The sequence below is a fragment of the Callorhinus ursinus genome, unplaced genomic scaffold, assembly GCF_003265705.2.
Source record: "Callorhinus ursinus isolate GAN/ISIS: 27379988/994484 unplaced genomic scaffold, GSC_fseal_2.0 scaffold1, whole genome shotgun sequence".
Taxonomy (NCBI): Eukaryota; Metazoa; Chordata; class Mammalia; order Carnivora; family Otariidae; genus Callorhinus; species Callorhinus ursinus.
Window position 1 is genome coordinate 108,214,317 of NW_027397063.1, and position 9,726 is coordinate 108,224,042.

The 9,726-nt window shown below is 37.9% G+C and overlaps 1 long non-coding RNA gene across 1 annotated transcript; it reads right to left on the minus strand.

Moving 5' to 3' along the window:
- Positions 1–1,476: 1,476 nt before the first annotated feature.
- On the minus strand, positions 1,477–8,564 carry LOC112823457 (uncharacterized). Its single transcript, XR_003208064.2, has 3 exons — positions 8,505–8,564; positions 2,879–2,938; positions 1,477–1,523 (listed from the first exon to the last, which is right to left on the minus strand). It is a non-coding gene; the product is annotated as an uncharacterized lncRNA (long non-coding RNA).
- Between the last annotated feature and the right edge of the window lie 1,162 nt (positions 8,565–9,726).

The following is a 9,726-nucleotide window of genomic DNA, read 5'->3' on the forward strand; positions in this document are numbered from 1 at the left end:
ACCGACTCTTCCCCTGCAGAGGAAGTCTATAGTTGTCCTGTTATCCTACCTGTGATTGAGGAAGTTCAATTCAAAGAGAAGGTAGAATAGGAAGACCATCTGGCCTCAAATTCAAGCTCATTCTACCATTTGGCTTTACCAATGATACACCTAGTATTTCTCTAAGTTTCTATTTGATAAGTAGATCAGTAGGGAGGGAGGGACTGGGGCGGGGTGGGGAAAGGTAGAGATAGAGATAGATAAAATGGTTGTATATACTGCGAATTAGCTCAAAAGTTGTAGGAGAAAGAGGTAATAACCCCACAAAGCCCCATAATTATGTTAGGGGATACTTTGATTTATCTTAAGGTAATTTTACTAAAAATTATGGTTCCTTTTTGAGCTGGCTGAAAGGTCAAAAACAATTGTGAACATTTTAGAAAAAATATATTAAGTCCTACACTTCCAAATAATCTGAATTCTTGAAATTTAAATAGGCTTCCCAAGATAAACCTAAAGGCTCAAACAGACAATAAATATTTAATGAGCAGATATTTTGATTCCTTTGAACTTGGTGTCAGCCATTGTTCAGTCTCTTTGGTGGGTTTTCTAAAAAGTCTTATTCTTGCTCTCCAAACTTCAAGGACCTATCTCTCCAGAGTACATTAACCCCAGTCCATGTGTGGATCATGTACTCAACTTCTTTTGCAGTCATGCTTCAATATCAAAGTCAGTAGTGGGTGGTCTTTCAAAGTGTCCTGGGTGGGAGTTCACGGAGGAAAAGGCAAAGCTCTCTAAGGAAGCACTTGGGTGGCCTGGCATTGAAGACAGAGACAGACTGCAGAGAGAACCAAGCAACCAATATTTCTTGGTGATCCATTTATATACAACCCCAGTGTTAGTACCAGAAACCTTACCCACAGTGGCACTGAGAGTTGGCTTCAGGTCTTGGCCAGGTGGCACACAAGCTGCTTTTAATTGGCTGAGGAAGAACGAGTTTGCTCCAACCCAAATATGAATGAGATATTACATGTGAGTTAGAAAAAAATATTTTAAAGCATGTGTGGCCACTTCTCTCTCCTGTTTGTTGTGGAGTCTATGTTTCATTCATGAAAAAGAATCACAAATAAAATCTTACTGCTGTCAATATGCAGCCATTTTTGACATGATTATTTAACAGCTATTTTCTTCACTTTTTTCCATAATAACAATGTTTAAAATAAAGTGGAGACTTGAATGCAGCCCCATTTTATTTTCTTCTGGCAGGAGAATCTTCAAGTACAATATAAAAATGATACCTACACAGATAAGGTTGAACAGAATGTAGTCGGTAACATCAAATTATGGGTTTATCAAGAATATGAATTAGAAATATGTACTGATAGGGGTGCCTGGGTGGCTCAGTCAGTTAGGCGGCTGCCTTCAGCTTGGGCCCTGATCCCAGGGTTCTGGTGTCAAGCCCCACATCAGGCTCCTTGCTCAGCGGGGAGCCTGCTTCTCCCTCTCTCTTTGCAGGCTGCTCTGCCTATCTGCGCTCTATGACTCTGTCAAATAAATAAATAAAATCTTTAACAAAAAAAAAAAGAAATACGTACTGATAGCGGTTATTTGAACAGTAGGACACTACTGAAGAAAAACAAAAATACGGTATATAGTGTGTTTTCTATATTCCAATCTAACTTATATTATAATTTATAGACTTCAAATGAAAATCCTGAACAACTCATAACTGTCTGGTTCATTGATTTCCATCAAGTCTTCATATCCAAATAATTTAGGAGATTACTTCATGGATAATTAGTACGTTATGGAGTTTCCAAAATCTTTAAATAGTGGTAAGATTTTATATCATTTTAGGGAGTCTCTTTTCTGGTTTATAAATGCCTGTATAATTCAATCATGTAAAAACGATCAGGTAAGGTTTTTCTTGATTTTCTAGAATTGACTATTAAAGTCTACTAATGGGAAAAAACAAAAATGTGCTCTGGACACACATTCTAACTTTAAAGATCCTCTACCTACTGTGGTCAGCCACCTCTGGTCAGGGCTTACATAAGGATGCTGTTATAGCCATCACAATCCCAACCTTTGGCTCCCTTGGAGATCAAGAGAGTAAGTAATCTTTGAAGAGTAGCAACTTTTTCTTCCCAAGCCTTCCCAATGACTGACAAGGAGAAGAAAGGACTTTAGACTTGACCTACAAGGTTGGAGGATAGACCATCTGACCTCCCATCAGAAACTCAGAAAATAGCAACTGTCTTTGGTTTAAAAGTTACATGGCAGCTAAACTAACAGAGTTCCTGAAATTGCTGGTGCTCGGGGACAAGAGCAGGAAGGAGATACTATAGCTGAGGGAATAAGTGCTGAGGAGCTAGGGAAGGGGTAGACAACAGCCTGCATCTCAACCATATTGTTTGGTAAGAATATATGAATGTCCATGAATCATGTGAAAAGTGGTCAAATGTCAATCACCCTGCCACGTTCCCGCCCGAGAGGACTGACCACTGACCAAAAAGATCCCATGAACAAGAGCCTATAAAGGTGAACATACAGTACATGGAGAGGAAAGGAAACTGAAAAAGGGATGAGCCAGACCCTCACATGCTACTCCAGAGGCAGACGTTGTCCTAGAGGAGACCTTCACGGGGTCTTTGGAAGAAACTGCAATGTACCCCAATAAGAACCAGCATTTGGGTATTGGTCACACAGAACCGAAGAGCTGTCAGTCATCATCATATTGAGAATATGTAACAACTAACATGGAGGGGGCAGCCATCTTATCAGGAGTCGTTACAGAGGAAGTAACATCTGTTTTCTTCTCACTGTTTCCCACCCTACCTTCAGAGAAGGAAGTGAAGAAGGTTGGGTATGAGGAAGCAAAACATGCCCTCCATCTTACCACAAGCCACTGGCACCTCTGGTGTAATCCTCTTGGCGTGGGTGAGGGTATGGAGAAGCACTGGGATTGAAGTTAAAATGGAATTATTAAATTGAATATTACTAATATTGTTGAAAATGCTAATATCTAATATATAAAGAGCTAATATACCACTAAAAGATAAAAATTGAAAAAATGGGCCCTTAAGTCATAAAATCAGAATTTTATTTACACCCATCAGATTGACAAAAATATAAAAGCTAAACAATATACTCGTTAGGAAGGATGTAGAAAAAGGGGCACTCTCACACCTTGCTGGTAGGACTGCAGAATGGTATCACTTTCTATAGAAGAAAATTTGGCAATATCTAAAATGTGTATCTATGCATTTGCCCCTAGACTCAGCCCACACATCTAGGAAATTACCCTAAAAATACACCTCCATAAATATTAAACACCTTATATACCAGGTTATTCACTCTAGCATTATTTGTAATAGCAAAATATTGGAAGCAATCCAAATATCCATACATAGGAGATTAAGTAAACTATACTTCATCTGCACAATGAAATATTGCTCATCCATAAAAATGAATGACAGCGAGATGGACAAAATGAAGGAACAGACTCCAAGAGTGGAGTCAGAGATGCAGGGGCTGGAGAGAGTGGAGCTGAAACCACAGGATAGGGGTGGGGGTAGAGGGGCACAACGCTATGGACTTAGAGGACAGAGCATCAAGCAACATAGAATTAATCTCAGACCCTAAAACCTAATGGAATTTATCCTGCTGCGTTGTTAACTTGCTTTAGACCAACAACCCCTTTTATTCTTTCCATTTTCTCGCTTTCAGAATAGGAATGTCTACCCTAAGCCTGTCTCATCATTGTACTCTGGAAGCAGATAATTGTTTTCTAGTTCATAGGTCCAGAGATGGGAAAGGAATTTTGCCCCATGATGGAGGTCTTACTCAGTTTAGGCTACTATGATATAATACCACAGACTAAGTGGTTTAAACAACATACATTTATTCCTCACAGTTCTGGAGACTAAGAAGTCCAGAGTCAAAGCACCAATAGATCTGGTATCTGGTGAGAGCCCTCTTCCAGGTCGTAGACTGCCAACTTCTCATTTTATCCTCATATGGCATAAGGGGATGAGGTAGCTCTCTGAGGACCCTATTATAAGGGCACTAATCCCATTCATGAGGGTTCCACTGTCATCATCTAATTACTTCCCAAAGGTCCCACCTCCGAATACCATTACACTGTTAGGATTTCAACATGAATTTTGGGTGGATACAAACACGCAATTGATTGCAATGAACCATAACCCCTCACTCATACCTGATTTAGAGGATTTAAAAGATGAGATTTGGAGCTTTTTTGAGTTGATTATGTACAGATGAGATTTTAAAGTTAGAGTCATGCTAGAAGAGATTAGACTTTTGGAGACACAGGATGAAGTGAATGTATTTTCCAAGGACATGAATTTTGTTGGGCCAGAGTAGATTATTATGGGTTGAAAAGTGTCACCCAAAAGTCGTGTCTATCAGGAACCTCAGAATGAGAACTTACTTGGGAATGAGGTCTTTTCAGATAAAATTAGTTAATATATAAGGCCATCATGGATTAGGGTGGGGCCCAAATCCAACTTGACTGGTTTCCTTATAAGAAGGCAGTGGTGCAGGGTTCCTCGGTGGCTCAGTCAGTTAAGCACTCATGTCATGATCCCAAGGGTCCTGGGATCAAGCCCCGATGAGCGGGGAGCCTGTTTCTCCCTCTCCAGCTCCCTCTGCTTGTGCTCTTTCTCTCTCTGTCAAATAAAAAAGGGGGGGGCAGTTGTGCAGAGACATAGCAGGAAGAAAGCCACATGAAGACAGTGGAAGAGACTGGAGCGATGAAGCCACAAGGCAAAAAATGCCAAGGGTAGCTGGCAACCACCAGAAGCTAAAAAGAACCAAAAGATTCTCCTCTAGATCCTTCAAAGGAAGCAAGACCCAGCTGATTCCTTGATTCCAGGCTTCCAGCCTCCAGGACTGTGAGAAAATACATTTTTTGTTATTGTTTAAAAAAATGGGAATATGAAAAAATATGCTTATATTTTCAAGTCAAAAAAGTGAGATGCAGAATAATATATATAGTAGTTCTACCTTTGGTGTAAAAAAGAAGAGAGAAAGTTATACACACACACACACACACACACACACACACACACACACAAGATAAACCATAAACTAAAGAAATGATTACATGTAGAAAGTTAGTAAAAGTAAGATGGAAGGAATAGGAATGGGAGGGAGGTTTCTCTGGGTATATCTTTTGATATTACTTAATATTTTTATAACCATGTAAAGGTTTTAAATATTCAATAAATACAATTAAGTCAAAAGAAAAGAGATCTTAAAACTGTCTATAAAAAGAAATAAATGAATCTATTTTTTATCAAAGTAATAATTGAACCATGCAGAAAAAAATAATTCATTTTTGGACATAGTCTCTGACCAAATAGCCAAAGAAATTATCTGTCCAACTGAGAAAATTTATATATGGGCTGGATATTAGACAATATTACGGATCTTTTTTTTAAATTTCTGTATTTCCATTCAAATTTCCCCAGTTTCCATAACATTTCCAAGAAATTATTAATTATTCACTTTCTAGAGTGATAATGGTATGTGGTATTCTTATTCTTAAGAGATGCATTTTATATTTTATAAGGAAAACAATTGCCATAATGCCTACAACTTGCTTTTAAATAGTAAGCCAAATATATATACACATACACACAAGGAGGGAATTATGTCTATTTTTATATAATTGGTACGCATATATAATAAAGTAGAAGGTACGTGGTGATCTTTATACTTCTTTATACTTTCTATTCTATATACTATCTATGGGTTTGAACATTTTCAAAACAAAGAGTTGGGGGGAAAATGAATAGGCTCATAACCTGGAAGAATTCTGGACTCAGGCAGAGAACACAAATGGAGCCAGAGACTCCGAGGAGAAAAGGATTCTATTAACTGGGCACAGTTAGTGACTGTTACTGGAAAAATAAAACTAATCCATGTTTGTACCCCAAAGAGTGGGGTCGTTCATTACATGTAGACTACCAACTCTTTAAGGAGCCTCTCTGGGATCAATTTTTTTTTTTTTTAATTCCTGTATGCCAGGGATCATACTCATCCCTGGGACTAAAGGATTCTAGAGAAAGGGAAGATCCTTCAGAGTTGACAGCAGCCAAGTCTAACTTAACTTGTCAATAGAAGAAAAAAGCAAAGCACCATCATTAAACAGTATAAAACTGTCATTGTAACTCACGATCAGATGAAGCCAACACAGTCAAAATGGATTACAAAGGCAAACAAAAACTAAGAAAACAGAAGGGAGATGTGCCTGTCCTGAGACTGTTGTGCTCAGACCATCTCTTCAATCCTGTTCTGAACTCTAATTTGGGGACAAGCTGATGCCTGCAGGCCACCTTTCCCAGGTTCCTATGTCAGCCAGCTTGCAGCAGACTTTGGCCAATGGAAAATTTTAGAAAGAAAGCAGAGGGCAGGAGACAGGGAAGGAGTAAAGCCAGGGTGTTTATAGCCTCCTTCCCTGGCTGGGTGGGTTCTTCTGCAGCAGCTGGGTGAATCCAGCCTCCACCAGATAGGCTTCCATGCTTCCAATTCCTAATGTTTGTGCAGAACTCCCTGGGCACTGCTCATATTTTCTCTTCCCCTTTCCGCTCTAGCCTAGGGGTGGCTGGAGCCTCCTACTGTTCCCAGTGGGCTATCTCCCCATTCTCTGCTAGCATGTCAACCTTCCCTTTCTTGCTCAAATAATGCCTTTGTAAATTCCCCATGTTTTAAATATACAGAATTATTTTTTCCTCTTTGGATCCTGATGATTCAGAATGTGAAAGGGAAAGAAGAGGTAAAAAGAGAATGAATTATTGGCACAGTTGTATATGAAAACACACACAATAGGTAGAGAATGGCAAATACTCTGAGAGTATTAACCAGTGTACACCATTCTCTTCTATAGAACCTAGTACTTTTAACTTTTGAGCCTGATTACATGTAGAAAGTTAGCCAAATCTCATCAGTCATCTGACAACAACAGCATAATGGTTAAGAACATAAATTCTAGAGCTAGAAAACCTGGGTTTATATCAGCTTTACCACTAACAGTTCTGTCACTTTAGGTAGTTATTTAACCTTTCTGTGCGTTGGTTTCCTTATCTGCAAAGTGAGGGTAATAATACTATGTACTTCATATAGGGTTAAAATGTGTACAAAGTGAGCACAATAAATATTCTTTAATTCACTTATTTCGTTCATTTTTACACAGCAAACTTATGAACTGATTACTGTTTACTGTGTTACTTTTTCCATACAATTATTTTCATGTCTGGTCACAGTTTTCAAGGTACTTTATATGTACACCTCCATTCCACCCAGCAATCTAGCTGAGATAGATTGAATAGGTCATTAGTGAACCATCCTTGGGATCCTACCCTGCTTATTTTTAACAAATCCTCCAACTTTGTATGGCAAAAATTACATGTAAAATACAAAAGGCATTTGAAAGCCATCCATTAGGAATATTCTTGTAGGTGGCCTTATTAATACTGATATATTTTTAATAAAAAATAAAACCTATATTGAACCAATATCAAGAAAGTAATCAGTTGTGAAATCAACAAAGCCAATAACAGAATTTAGAGATGGCTACTCTACAATTTGAAATCCTGTCATTAACCCTGATTTATAAGAATCTGTAGGGAAGATTGACAACTCAGGAGACAACATACTGGAAGGACCTAGAAGAAAGGGAAATGTGGGTGGAAAATAATTCATTAGCTCTATTACCTCAGTTCAATTCAGTGAAAGGAGTTATTTTACTCATCATTGTTTCCAAGGAAACTATGGTTGACTCATCTCACAGTTCAGTATCTTGCAATCACATATACATGTCATGAACACAACAGTTCTTACTCTACAATTCATCTATGTGCTTAATGCCCACATAGCGTACACCTTGAGAGCAGTATCCATTTGTAGTAAAATTGAATTTAACCTGAATGTTTATCTAATGTTTTCGGTCTTATTATTTTCAATGATCCTTTGTTAAAATAAAACCACATTCATTAATAGATGGCCAGATTATACTTATTTGCCTTCTCTTACCATACTGACATACAATATATCACAAAATCACCAATTTAAACAAAAAGGTATTTTAAACCATGAGCCCACAAATTATCAGTACATGCCAGTCTTTCTTATATTTTCTCTTGTGTAAATTTCATCATAAAAAACGTAAGTGTAAATATGCATAGATGTAAAAGCAAAGGCAAAGTATGAAGATTTTTCAAACTGGACTATATGAAAATACCACCACTTATTTGTCATATTTTCCCCAAAGGCACCTAAATTATTAAGTAAAAGCTTCCTGAGCTTTTAAGACACCGGATATTTGAAACCTTGTAAAAGCTGACATTCCTGAGGTGGAATATTTCATTTAGCTGTTGTTAATATTCAGTGCCTGGCCAGACATCATTAAATTAGCGGGCAAAGGTAAAACATACTGTACAGAAAGAATTATATCACAAAACTCCTTGCCATCAGGTAAAGGTAGTATTAGTGAGTTCAACCTTGATAATGAGGGTATACCAACTGGGAGTTCTCCTTGTCTGCCGGTATTGTGGAGCGCCTCCAGGTTCCACTCATCAATCAGAATAGAACACTGCATGACTGCATAAACAGAAAACATTATTCTCAAGGTCTGAGGTGATTGCAGGAAGATTTTAGAATGTTGTAGTAAAACAAACTTCTCTAAGTTTTAGGGCAGAATTTGTAAACTGCACTTTGAGAGCATACATAGAACATACATATATCTTGGGAATTTCCATGAATTATTAATAAGTATCCCAATGCAAAGGGATAACAATTCTAGTGAGGCTCAACATAGGATGACAATCCTGAGTCATAGTCATACAGAAATGATCAGCAGAAACAATAATTCAATAAGCAAAAAAGTCACCCTAAACCAGAACAGATGAAATTCTCAAGCTCTCCAAGCTAAGGATTTTCACAATTCCTGAAATGTGATATTGGGAAATATTTTCAGACCTCTGACTTTGTTGATATCTAAATCTGTCCACATCTATATAGCTAGCTGGTAAGCTTTTTGTTGTTGTTGTTTTAAATATGCTTCATGTAACAGTAGAGTCATCTAAATAAGGATCTCATTTCATCACATTTAATCAGTTTAGAAGACCTATTAGTCATTTCCACTCCCAAATCAATTTATTGTGCTAAATACCCTGGAAGAGACAAGTACACATACTACACATTCCTATTCTACCCAATGCCCCTGTCACCACTGTACAAACTACTCTATATGCTAGGTGGACAGGCTGTCTACACCGAGTGAATCCAAATGTACTGTTCTGTATTTAAAATCTATTCATTCCACACCTGGATAAAAGGAACTAACAAGGACCAGATTTACCCAACTACCTGAAACAACTAAAAATATGGTAAATATTTTTTAAAAGTTTAAGATGTTGGACATCAGGCAACAAAGGACAATGATTCCTAATTGATGGGAAACAAATGAGATGAACCCTACACTCACCCCTTATTACTGTCTGTTGGGTTTCAAAGCTCAGGCACAGGGGACAGGAACCTAGGCTGAACACCCTCAAACTTTCCAAGGATCTTAGGAAGCTTAGGAAGGCCAAAGCAGCTAGTGAAAGCAGAGTACTTAAAAGGAGAATGCTACACAAAGATTCTTCATAGATCTGCAGGAGTCTGTAGCTTAATATCCATGAACACATGTGTTTGAGGAAACTACCGAAGCTAGAGAATTAA